This window comes from Lampris incognitus, chromosome 13 (assembly GCF_029633865.1).
Source record: "Lampris incognitus isolate fLamInc1 chromosome 13, fLamInc1.hap2, whole genome shotgun sequence".
NCBI lineage: Eukaryota > Metazoa > Chordata > Actinopteri > Lampriformes > Lampridae > Lampris > Lampris incognitus.
The window spans coordinates 5548234-5561516 of record NC_079223.1 but is presented as its reverse complement, the minus strand read 5'-3'; positions in this window follow the sequence as shown (position 1 = coordinate 5561516).

The window sequence follows — 13283 nt, the reverse complement described above, 5'->3', positions numbered from 1 at the left end:
TGTGTGTTAGTTTGGGTATGTGTGTTAGTTTAGGTATGTGTGTTAGTTTAGGTATGTGTGTTAGTTTAGGTATGTGTGTTAGTTTAGGTATGTGTGTTAGTTTGGATATGTGTGTTAGTTTGGGTATGTGTGTTAGTTTAGGTATGTGTGTTAGTTTAGGTATGTGTGTTAGTTTAGGTATGTGTGTTAGTTTGGGTATTAGTTTAGGTATATGTGTTAGTTTAGGTATGTGTGTTAGTTTGGGTATTAGTTTAGGTATATGTGTTAGTTTAGGTATGTGTGTTAGTTTGGGTATGTGTGTTAGTTTGGGTATGTGTGTTAGTTTGGGTATGTGTGTTAGTTTGGATATGTGTGTTAGTTTGGGTATGTGTGTTAGTTTAGGTATATGTGTTAGTTTAGGTATGTGTGTTAGTTTGGGTATGTGTGTTAGTTTGGGTATGTGTGTTAGTTTGGGTATGTGTGTTAGTTTGGATATGTGTGTTAGTTTGGGTATGTGTGTTAGTTTGGGTATGTGTGTTAGTTTGGATATGTGTGTTAGTTTGGGTATGTGTGTTAGTTTGGATATGTGTGTTAGTTTGGGTATGTGTGTTAGTTTAGGTATGTGTGTTAGTTTAGGTATGTGTGTTAGTTTGGGTATGTGTGTTAGTTTGGGTATGTGTGTTAGTTTGGGTATGTGTGTTAGTTTGGGTATTAGTTTAGGTATATGTGTTAGTTTAGGTATGTGTGTTAGTTTAGGTATGTGTGTTAGTTTGGGTATGTGTGTTAGTTTGGGTATGTGTGTTAGTTTGGTTATGTGTGTTAGTTTGGGTATGTGTGTTAGTTTGGGTATGTGTGTTAGTTTAGGTATGTGTGTTAGTTTAGGTATGTGTGTTAGTTTGAATGTATGCGTTAGTTTGGGTATGTGTGTTAGTTTGGGTATGTGTGTTAGTTTAGGTATGTGTGTTAGTTTGGGTATATGTGTTAGTTTAGGTATGTGTGTTAGTTTGGGTATGTGTGTTAGTTTGGGTATATGTGTTAGTTTAGGTATGTGTGTTAGTTTAGGTATATGTGTTAGTTTAGGTATATGTGTTAGTTTAGGTATGTGTGTTAGTTTAGGTATGTGTGTTAGTTTAGGTATATGTGTTAGTTTAGGTATATGTGTTAGTTTAGGTATATGTGTTAGTTTAGGTATGTGTGTTAGTTTAGGTATGTGTGTTAGTTTAGGTATGTGTGTTAGTTTGGGCATGTGTGTTAGTTTAGGTATGTGTGTTAGTTTGGGTATATGTGTTAGTTTAGGTATGTGTGTTAGTTTAGGTATGTGTGTTAGTTTGGGTATGTGTGTTAGTTTAGGTATGTGTGTTAGTTTGGGTATGTGTGTTAGTTTAGGTATGTGTGTTAGTTTGGGCATGTGTGTTAGTTTAGGTATGTGTGTTAGTTTAGGTATGTGTGTTAGTTTAGGTATGTGTGTTAGTTTAGGTATGTGTGTTAGTTTGGGCATGTGTGTTAGTTTAGGTATGTGTGTTAGTTTAGGTATGTGTGTTAGTTTAGGTATATGTGTTAGTTTAGGTATGTGTGTTAGTTTAGGTATGTGTGTTAGTTTAGGTATGTGTGTTAGTTTAGGTATGTGTGTTAGTTTAGGTATGTGTGTTAGTTTGGGTATGTGTGTTAGTTTGGGCATGTGTGTTAGTTTAGGTATGTGTGTTAGTTTAGGTATATGTGTTAGTTTGGGTGTGTGTGTTAGTTTGGGTGTGTGTGTTAGTTTGGGTATGTGTGTTAGTTTGGGTATGTGTGTTAGTTTGGGTGTGTGTGTTAGTTTGGGTATGTGTGTTAGTTTGGGTATGTGTGTTAGTTTGGGTGTGTGTGTTAGTTTGGGTATGTGTGTTAGTTTGGGTATGTGTGTTAGTTTGGGTGTGTGTGTTAGTTTGGGTATGTGTGTTAGTTTAGGTATGTGTGTTAGTTTGGGTATGTGTGTTAGTTTAGGTATGTGTGTGTTAGTTTGGGTATGTGTGTTAGTTTAGGTATGTGTGTTAGTTTAGGTATGTGTGTTAGTTTAGGTATATGTGTTAGTTTGGGTATATGTGTTAGTTTAGGTATGTGTGTTAGTTTGGGCATGTGTGTTAGTTTAGGTATGTGTGTTAGTTTAGGTATGTGTGTTAGTTTAGGTATGTGTGTTAGTTTAGGTATATGTGTTAGTTTAGGTATGTGTGTTAGTTTGGGCATGTGTGTTAGTTTAGGTATATGTGTTAGTTTGGGTATATGTGTTAGTTTAGGTATGTGTGTTAGTTTAGGTATGTGTGTTAGTTTAGGTATGTGTGTTAGTTTGGGCATGTGTGTTAGTTTAGGTATGTGTGTTAGTTTGGGTATATGTGTTAGTTTAGGTATGTGTGTTAGTTTGGGCATGTGTGTTAGTTTAGGTATGTGTGTTAGTTTAGGTATATGTGTTAGTTTGGGTATATGTGTTAGTTTAGGTATATGTGTTAGTTTGGGTATATGTGTTAGTTTAGGTATGTGTGTTAGTTTGGGCATGTGTGTTAGTTTAGGTATATGTGTTAGTTTAGGTATGTGTGTTAGTTTAGGTATGTGTGTTAGTTTAGGTATGTGTGTTAGTTTGGGTATGTGTGTTAGTTTGGGTATGTGTGTTAGTTTAGGTATGTGTGTTAGTTTAGGTATGTGTGTTAGTTTGGGTATGTGTGTTAGTTTGGGTATGTGTGTTAGTTTAGGTATGTGTGTTAGTTTGGGTATGTGTGTTAGTTTGGATATGTGTGTTAGTTTGGGTATGTGTGTTAGTTTGGGTATGTGTGTTAGTTTAGGTATGTGTGTTAGTTTAGGTATGTGTGTTAGTTTAGGTATGTGTGTTAGTTTAGGTATGTGTGTTAGTTTAGGTATGTGTGTTAGTTTAGGTATGTGTGTGTTAGTTTGGGTATGTGTGTTAGTTTAGGTATATGTGTTAGTTTGGGTATGTGTGTTAGTTTAGGTATGTGTGTTAGTTTAGGTATGTGTGTTAGTTTGGGTATGTGTGTTAGTTTAGGTATGTGTGTTAGTTTAGGTATGTGTGTTAGTTTGGGCATGTGTGTTAGTTTAGGTATGTGTGTTAGTTTAGGTATGTGTGTTAGTTTAGGTATGTGTGTTAGTTTAGGTATATGTGTTAGTTTAGGTATGTGTGTTAGTTTAGGTATGTGTGTTAGTTTAGGTATGTGTGTTAGTTTGGGCATGTGTGTTAGTTTAGGTATGTGTGTTAGTTTAGGTATGTGTGTTAGTTTAGGTATATGTGTTAGTTTAGGTATGTGTGTTAGTTTAGGTATGTGTGTTAGTTTAGGTATGTGTGTTAGTTTAGGTATGTGTGTTAGTTTAGGTATGTGTGTTAGTTTGGGTATGTGTGTTAGTTTAGGTATGTGTGTTAGTTTAGGTATTTGTGTTAGTTTGGGCATGTGTGTTAGTTTAGGTATATGTGTTAGTTTAGGTATGTGTGTTAGTTTAGGTATATGTGTTAGTTTAGGTATGTGTGTTAGTTTAGGTATGTGTGTTAGTTTAGGTATGTGTGTTAGTTTAGGTATGTGTGTTAGTTTGGGTATGTGTGTTAGTTTAGGTATGTGTGTTAGTTTGGGTATGTGTGTTAGTTTAGGTATGTGTGTTAGTTTGGGTATGTGTGTTAGTTTGGGTATGTGTGTTAGTTTGGGTATGTGTGTTAGTTTGGATATGTGTGTTAGTTTGGGTATGTGTGTTAGTTTGGGTATGTGTGTTAGTTTAGGTATGTGTGTTAGTTTGGGTATGTGTGTTAGTTTAGGTATGTGTGTTAGTTTAGGTATGTGTGTTAGTTTGGGTATGTGTGTTAGTTTGGGTATGTGTGTTAGTTTAGGTATATGTGTTAGTTTGGGTATGTGTGTTAGTTTAGGTATGTGTGTTAGTTTGGGTATGTGTGTTAGTTTAGGTATGTGTGTTAGTTTGGGTATGTGTGTGAGTTTGGGTATGTGTGTTAGTTTGGGTATGTGTGTTAGTTTAGGTATATGTGTTAGTTTGGGTATGTGTGTTAGTTTGGGTATGTGTGTTAGTTTGGGTATGTGTGTTAGTTTAGGTATGTGTGTTAGTTTAGGTATGTGTGTTAGTTTGGGTATGTGTGTTAGTTTAGGTATGTGTGTTAGTTTAGGTATGTGTGTTAGTTTGGGTATGTGTGTTAGTTTGGGTATGTGTGTTAGTTTAGGTATATGTGTTAGTTTGGGTATGTGTGTTAGTTTGGGTATGTGTGTTAGTTTGGGTATGTGTGTTAGTTTAGGTATGTGTGTTAGTTTAGGTATGTGTGTTAGTTTGGGTATATGTGTTAGTTTAGGTATGTGTGTTAGTTTAGGTATGTGTGTTAGTTTGGGTATGTGTGTTAGTTTGGGTATGTGTGTCCTTGTAGTTGTTGGATGTGTTTTTGTCTTTGTGTTGTACTGCTGTGGGCTGGGGGAAACATCATTTCGGCATTTGAACAAGTGTTCCAGCTTCCTGATAACATCTGGGCTGGATTATTTAAACATCACATCTGGTGAGTGCCTGGGGGCACCAGCCAACTCGCCGTGCTGGTGGGGGGGGGGGGCACCAAGTGATGAAGACGATGACTAGTTAAAGTATTTAAAATGTATTTTGGAATATTTCATATTTTCTGTGTGCCTCTCAGCACCATGGAGGTGCTGAGGGCGGCGAGGAGAGAGTCAGCAGCATAGCCAGTCAGCGCCGGGCCCCCGACGGTCAGGACGGCCCGAGGGCCCCGGCCCGCCCGAGGGCCCCGGCCCGCCCATCACAATCAGACGTAACACAACATCGTGTGAGTAGAGAAGGAAGTGAAAGCACGACCGACAACAGCAAAATGCAGTGCAGAGTCGACGCCTAAACGACATGATTAGTAGGAAAGCAGACCGCCGTGCTGCAGGAGAGGAGTCCTTAGCCGGGCCAAGATGGTGGTAGACTAGCCTGCTCGGCAACTTCTGGTGTCGGAGCACCGGAGCGGATGAACACATGGTCGGTGGTGGTGCACCCACACAAAGACAACGTCGTTCCTGTGTGGCCACAGGCCTTGTAACACAAAACACAAGTGTGCAGGTAGCGTATGGTGTGGAGGGGCGTGGCAGCTGGACCAGCCAGTCTGCATTGGAGGGGCGTGGCAGCTGGACCAGCCAGTCTGCATGTGTTTGTGGACTTGGAGAAGGCCTACAGCCGTGCACCCCGGGGGGGGGGGGGGGGGGGGTACCGGGGCAGCTGCTCCAAGCCATCCGGTCCATCCGGCACCAAGTCGAACACGTGGGCCTCCGCCGAGGTCGTCCCTCGCCCCCGAGTCCGTCCGGGATCTTCGTGGACAGGATCTCCAGGAGCAGCCGAGGTGAGGAGTGTGTCCGTGTTGGGAGTCTCAGAACCGCGGCTCTGCTCTTCGCAGACGATGTGGTTCTGTCGGCTGCATCAGAACCCGGCCTCCGGCGCGCACCCGGGCGGCTGGCAGCCGAGTGTGGCATGGCCGACAATGTTTGACAAACGCATTATTATGTCATGTCTCGCGTATTTGATGATATGTTAGACATTATAATGACAACGTGTTTCTGATTACAGGCGTTTTTGTGCAGTTGCTTGTAAAATAGCAGTCAACTCCCTCTGTGTGTGTGTGTGTGTGTGTGTGTGTGTGTGTGTGTGTGTGTGTGTGCGTGCATTGTGTTTTTGCTGAAAATGTGCGTATGTACATAATCAAAGCAAACACTTTTATTTCAGGCACTGGGTGGCTTTCCTGCAATGCATTCAGACCACTGATCCCATTAATCCTCGTCTGTGTGCCTCGTTATTATTCCATTCAAGTCACTAAAGGTAGAAAACACCTGTCTTGACACACACACACACACACACACACACACACACACACACACACACACACACACACACACACACACACACACACACACACACACACACACACACACACACAACAAGGCTGTAACACAACTTGCAAGCATTTGCAGCAATGGTTTATGTAGGGAAAAGGGTTGAATAGTCTGATGAATAGTCTGAAATATGTGACCCCCCCCCCCCCGCTGGTAAAAGAGTCCCCCCCCCCAAGTAGGCCTGTAGGTCATACAACTGCAAAACCTGACCTGAACATTGTTCTTCTAAAAGAAGAAAACAGAGCTACAGTACATCAGAAGAAATGGTCTTTATTTGTTATGGGAGGAGGGGTAGAATGAGAGGAGGAGGAGTACAATGAGAGGAGGAGGGGTAGAATGAGAGGAGGATGGGTAGAATGAGAGGAGGAGGGGTACAATGAGAGGAGGAGGGGTACAATGAGAGGAGGAAGGGTAGAATGAGAGACGGTATAGAATGAGAGGAGGAGGGGTAGAATGAGAGGAGGATGGGTAGAATGAGAGGAGGAGGGGTAGAATGACAGGAGGAGGGGTAGAATGAGAGGAGAGGTAGAATGAGAGGAAGGGTTGAATGAGAGGAGGAGGGGTAGAATGAGAGGAGGAGGGGTAGAATGAGAGGAGGATGGGTAGAATAAGAGGAGAGGTAGAATGAGAGGAGGAGGGGTAGAATGAGAGGAGGATGGGTAGAATAAGAGGAGAGGTAGAATGAGAGGAGGAGGGGTAGAATGAGAGGAGGAGAGGTAGAATGAGAGGAGGAGGGGTAGAATGAGAGGAGGATGGGTAGAATGAGAGGAGGAGGGGTAGAATGAGAGGAGGAGGGGTAGAATGAGAGGAGGAGAGGTAGAATGAGAGGAGGAGGGGTAGAATGAGAGGAGGATGGGTAGAATGAGAGGAGGAGGGGTACAATGAGAGGAGGAGGGGTAGAATGAGAGGAGGATGGGTAGAATGAGAGGAGGAGGGGTACAATGAGAGGAGGAGGGGTACAATGAGAGGAGGAGGGGTAGAATGAGAGACGGGATAGAATGAGAGGAGGAGGGGTAGAATGAGAGGAGGAGGGGTAGAATGAGAGGAGGGGTAGAATGAGAGGAGGCGTAGAATGAGAGGAGGAATGGTAGAATGAGAGGAGGAGGGGTAGAATGAGAGGACGGGTTGAATGAGAGGAGGGGTAGTGATGAAGAGGAAGAGTGATGAAGAGGAAGGGTAGCGATGAAGATGAAGATTAGAGATGAAGAGGAAGGGTAGTGATGAAGATGAAGGGTAGTGATGAAGAGAGGGTAGGAAGGAGGGTAAGAAGGTTGTAGGAAGGTAGGATAGCAGGGAGGTTGTAGGAAGGTTGTAGGAAGGAAGGAAGAAAGGAAGGTAAGGTTGTAGGAAGGAAGGAAGGAAGGAAGGTAAGGTTGTAGGAAGGAAGGTAGGAAGGTTGTAGGAAAGAAGGAAGGAAGGAAGGTAGGAAGGAAGGTAGGAAGGCAGGAAGGTTGTGGGAAGGAAGGTAGGAAGGAAGGTAAGGTTGTAGGAAGGAAGGAAGGTAGGAAGATTGTAGGAAGGTAGGAAGGCAGGAAGGTTGTGGGAAGGAAGGTAGGAAGCAAGGTAGGAAGGTTGTAGGGAGGAAGGAAGGAAGGTAGGAAGGAAGGAAGGAAGGAAGGAAGGAAGGAAGGAAGGTTGCAGGAAGGAAGGTAGGAAGGACGGTAGGAAGGTTGAAGAGGGAGGAAGAGCAGTTAAGAGGTGGCAGAAGCTGATCAAATCTACCAGGTGTTGAGAGTTGACAGTAATTAGCCTGGCAGTTGAGTTTCAAATTGATATGTGACGTCACAATAGGACTGAACACTAACAGGCAAAGTGTATGGCAGAATTGCTAAACTTTAGAGCTGGATTGTTCAAAAACTATAACATATTTTTAAAATCTGAATAGGATCCTGAAAGAGCTGAATGTCCTGAACTGGTTAAGCTTTAAACGGGGTTTCTAGCTCAAAAAAGGAAGGAGGAGATACAGTTCAAAGGTGACGAGGGTTTCAACCTCTCCCCATAGACTTCCATTGTTTTGAAAAAGTAGAAAAAGCTTAATATGTCTAAAAGTATAAAAGATGTCAAAAAAACCGAAATGTGAGCCTTAATGGGCTTAAAGAGGTGAACATTTTGATACCTGAATGGTTTCAGTGGCTAAAAGTATGAAGGAGTAAAAGAGGTGGAAAGGTTGCAAAAGTCCCCCATTGGCTCCCATTCAAAAAATGGCTGAAAAAAGTTGAATATTTCAAAAAGTTCAAAAGGTATGAAACATCTGAAAGGGGAGCACTAATGTCCTTGATGAGTTGAACAGTTTGAGAGTTGAATGGTTTCAGTTGCTAAAAGGATGAAGTGTCAAAAAAATGGGCGGAAGAAAAATAAATATATAAATAAATACAGAACTGCAAAGCAATAGTGCGAATGCTGGGCAATCACACTAATAAGACACAGAAATAAGAACAGACTATATCAACAAGCATGGCGCACACAACACCCTATCTGTACTGCACTACCACCGCACACAACAACACCCTATCTGTACTGCACTACCACCGCACACAACAACACCCCCGACAGGGTAAAACCAGAGGGAGGCCGGTCCAGTGACCAGCAACTCCGCGTGTCTGACCCTCTGAGGGAGGAGTTGTAAAGTTTGATGGCCACAGGCAGGAATGACCTCCTGTGGCGCTCTGTGGTGCAGAAGGTCCTGGGTTCGAGCCCCGGGGTAGTCCAACCTTGGGGGTCGTCCCGGGTCGTCCCCTGTGTGGAGTTTGCATGTTCTCCCCGTGTCTGCGTGGGTTTCCTCCGGGTGCTCCGGTTTCCTCCCGCAGTCCAAAGACATGTAGGTCAGGTGAACCGGCCGTGCTGAATCGTCTCCAGGTGTGTATGTTTGTGTGTGTCTGTCGGCCCTGTGATGGCCTGGCGGCCTGTCCCGGGTGTCTCCTCACCTGCCGCCCAATGACCCTGTATGACCCCTGCCGACCCTGAGTAGGATAAGTGGTTTGGATAATGGCTGGATATATATATACCAGAAGAACCCCGCTACAATGTAGCGGTTTGGTTCTCCACCCGTCTAAATCTCCCTCCTCTCCATCCTGCCAGCTAACCGCCTTCCCCCTGCCCCTAAACCCCCCCCCACTCCAACGCCCTCCCCCCAAATGCTCAGAATCATCTGAAACGCCGAGAAAAGTGGTTTTTAGCCGTTCTTAGAAAATGCATATTTTGCATAATTATGCACAATTATTATAATTATATTTTAATGTTCTGCTATTTTTCTGGTCCTCTCTGGAACAATACATACCACCTCCAAAAAAAAATGAGGATCATAAGTGCACTTTTGCAAAAATGCATATATTTTGCATAATTATGCACAATTATTATAGTTATACTTTAATGTTCTGTTATTTTTCTGGTCCTCTCTGGAACAATACCTACCACCTCCAAAAAAAAAGGAGACCATGAGTGCACTTTTGCAAAAATGCATATATTTTGCATAATTATGCATAATTATGATAATTATATGTTAATTTTCTGCTATTTTTCTGGTCCTCTCTGGAACAAAACCTACCACCTCCAAAAAAAATTAGGATCATAAAGGCATTTTTTGCAAAAATGCATATATTTTGCATAATGCCAAAACATTTAAGTCCCAGAAATTTTTTTTTATAGGTGAAAAAATCAAAGATGCTCAGAATCATCTGAAATGCAGAGAAAAGTGGTTTTTAGCCATTTTTAGAAAAGTGCATATTTTGCATATTTATGCATAATTATGCATAATTTTAATTGTCTGGGATTTTTTTCCTTTCTCTCTGAGACAATACCTACCACCTCCAAAAAGAATTAGGATCATAAGTGCTTTAGTTTTCGGTCCCGCTATCTACACTAACACCACACACACACATTATGAAAATATACAAGTAGATATATATACATATATATATATATATATATATATATATATATATATATATAAAAACAAAGCATACTGTTCGACATAAACGAGTTTGCAAACACGAGTATCAGCAGCAGCCATTAAACAGACCTTCTTATTCATCCTCTGTAAGCAGCCACCTGGACACTGCAGCCAACAGCACACTATGAACACGTCCAGTTAAGACCAAGACCCTCCAGCCGCGTCTGCCCGGTGGCTGTAGGGTCTCATTTCACCCCCGGGGCCCACTGGAAACGAAGTCACCAAACCAATGACACCAAAAGAACTGCCTTGTTGGGCCACTGAGAGATGAAAAAACTCACTCAGCAGCAGACGTCTTTGGTTTGGGAAAACAATTATGTCTTCTACTTCAACCTCGAGGTTTTGCTCACAATGAGACGGAAGTGTGGACACTTAATTCTGAAGACTCTGCAAATTGGGATTTCAGAGGACCGGTGTTTATCGCAGACACCTGGTGTGTAAAGGGAAAACGAGTGCCCGGTATTCTTGAAACGTTTTAGTGCTAAATCCACGTCGACTGGGGGTTGAAACGAGGACATGCAGTCCACCGTCCTCCATGCACCGGGGTTATTTTGTGAAGTTTAGTTGTAAATGTTGTAACGTTGTCGTGCAGTACGGTGGTGATGTGTGTTGTCGGCCTATATACGGGGGGCTGCTTTCGCTCTCGTGCTTTTTCCATGGTGTCCTGGCAAGGACTGGAATGTCTTTTATATAATGCTGCTCAAGCGCTGTAGGGTCATGTGGTCCCACAGAGGGGACCGCTTCCTACCGGAGTATTATATTAGGCAGCCAGCCTAGATACCCAACGCGGGGAACGCCGGTTCAAATCCCCGCGTTGCCTCCGGCTCGGTCGGGCATCCTACCAGGCCGTGTCTGCGGGCGGGAAGCGGGATGTGGGGATGTTGTATCAAGCGTTATTTGGTGGAGAATAGCTGGTTTGGAGAGCCTCTGGGCTAGCGTGGCTGCATCACGTGACCCCCGGTTGGACGCTATCTGTCCAGAACAACGGGGTTTCTGTCCGTTTGCTTGCAAAAACAGCAGTAGGGAGGTGTCCATCATGGTGTTTCATGATGGGAAGGTCCAAATAAAACCAGTCTGTTTGAAGTCATCCTGTAAAGTCAGGGTCAGGTTGTCGTTTGTGGTATGCAGATATCCATGAAATTATAATAGTACTTGTTCAGTACCCGAGAAAGGGAATATAAGGTCACCTAAATGTGAGCTTATCTATGAACTGGTTGTGGAGAGATTCTGTCTATACTGTTCCTCCCAGAGGGCGGCGCAGTGGTTAGCACGGTCGCCTCACAGCAAGAAGGTCCCGGGTTCGAGCCCCGGGGTAGTCCAACCTTGGGGGTCGTCCCGGGTCGTCCTCTGTGTGGAGTTGGCATGTTCTCCCCGTGTCTGCGTGGGTTTCCTCCGGGGGCTCCGGTTTCCTCCCACAGTCCAAAGACATGCAGGTCAGGAGACTCGTCCATCCATCCGTTATCCAAGCCACTTATCCCAACTGGGGATGCTGGAGCCTATCCCAGCAGTGACAGGGCGGCAGGACGGGAGACCCCCTGGACAGGCCGCCGGACCATGACAGGGCCAACATACGATTATTTGCAGACCTGATATGTCCCACGTTGAACGGTAGAAACGAATTGGCCACCAGCTGTAGACACCAAAAAACATGTCTGCTTTGTAACCACAAGTCAAGCAATGTCTTTATTACCCCCCCCCCATTAGATGACACACATGTGACATTTATTAGATGTTGTATTTTTATATTCTAATTGCCTGCCCTTCCAACTGTGCCCCAACACCACCCCACTGGGGTGGTGTTGGGGCACAGTTGGAAGGGCAGGCAATTAGAATATAAAAATACAACATATGTATATCATATAGTGATATGATATCTATAAATGACCCCATTTGACGGTACCTTGTTATAGTCTAGATGTAGGCTAGTTCAGCAGCGCCCTGGCCCTTTACATGCTTTCTCAAAACAAGCCCCATCCCCTTACCCCACAGGTGGTACGTTTTCTACCCCACCATTGGTTGCTGTGCATCGTAACTACCTACCCCGTTAGTTGTAATAGCTCAAATGGTGTCCCCTCTCATTGGTCGCTGTCCGCCCAGATTAGGGGCGCGACACGGGGCGACGTACACTGCCTGTTTTCTTTGTTGAATCACATTAGCAGCTGATGAGTGTGCGGCACGCGAAACTTCTTGTGCTGCTATGTAGTAAGTTTTTCCCCACATCTATCTTGATATATATATATATATATATATATATATATATATATATATATATATATATATATATATGTGTGTGTGTGTGTCAGTGTATATATATATGTGTGTGTATATATATATATATGTGTGTGTATATATATGTATATATATATAGTGTATATATATATGTATATAGTGTATATATGTATATATATGTATATATGTATATAGTGTATATAGTGTGTATAGTGTATATAGTGTATATATATATATAGTATATATAGTGTGTATATATATACTATATAGTATAGATATATAGTGTGTATGTATAGTATATAGTACATAGTGTATATATACATACTATATATATATAGTATATATAGTGTTTATATATAGTATATAATATACACACACTATATATATACTATATATACATACTATATATACTATATACAGTGTATATATAGTGTATATAGTGTGTGTAGTGTGTGTAGTGTGTGTATGTATATATATGTATGTGTGTATATGTATGTATGTATATGTATGTGTGTATATGTATGTGTGTATATGTATGTGTGTGTATATATATATATACAGGGTGTCGCCTCACCTGCCGCCCAATGACTGCTGGAATAGGCTCCAGCATCCCCACAACCCTGAGAGCAGGATCAGTGGGTAAGATAATGGATATATATATATATATATATATATATATATATATATATATATATATATATATATATATATATAGATAGATAGATAGATAGATAGATAGATAGATAGATAGATAGATAGATAGATAGATAGATAGATCTAGTTTTTAAAGGCTGAGAGAGTCAGGGCACATGCATGTCATTGCATGTGAAGGTACATGGTACTTTATGTGTGTGTGTATGGCGATAAAGTGAAAGCTGAGTGGACTGGACAGTGTGTGTTCGGTAACAAGTCCAGCGTATCCCGCACCAGTGATTACGGCAAGATTGCCAGATCAGAGGCAAAACAACAACACTGTGAACTGGTTGAATTGCAGCGAGCTGACGACTGCTTCATGTGGCAGAGTGCAGCGTGTCAGGCGGTGTTACGCTGCGTGAATGAACCAGCCCGCTTTGTGCTACACGCCACACAACAAGTCAGTGATTTGCATGCACCCTCACACCATGACCGTCACTGTGGCGGGCTGAACTTCGCCGTGCCGCTGAATTTCAGAACTCACAGTTGCGTTACTGTACACACTTTACACTCTATTTTTCTTTACACAACAT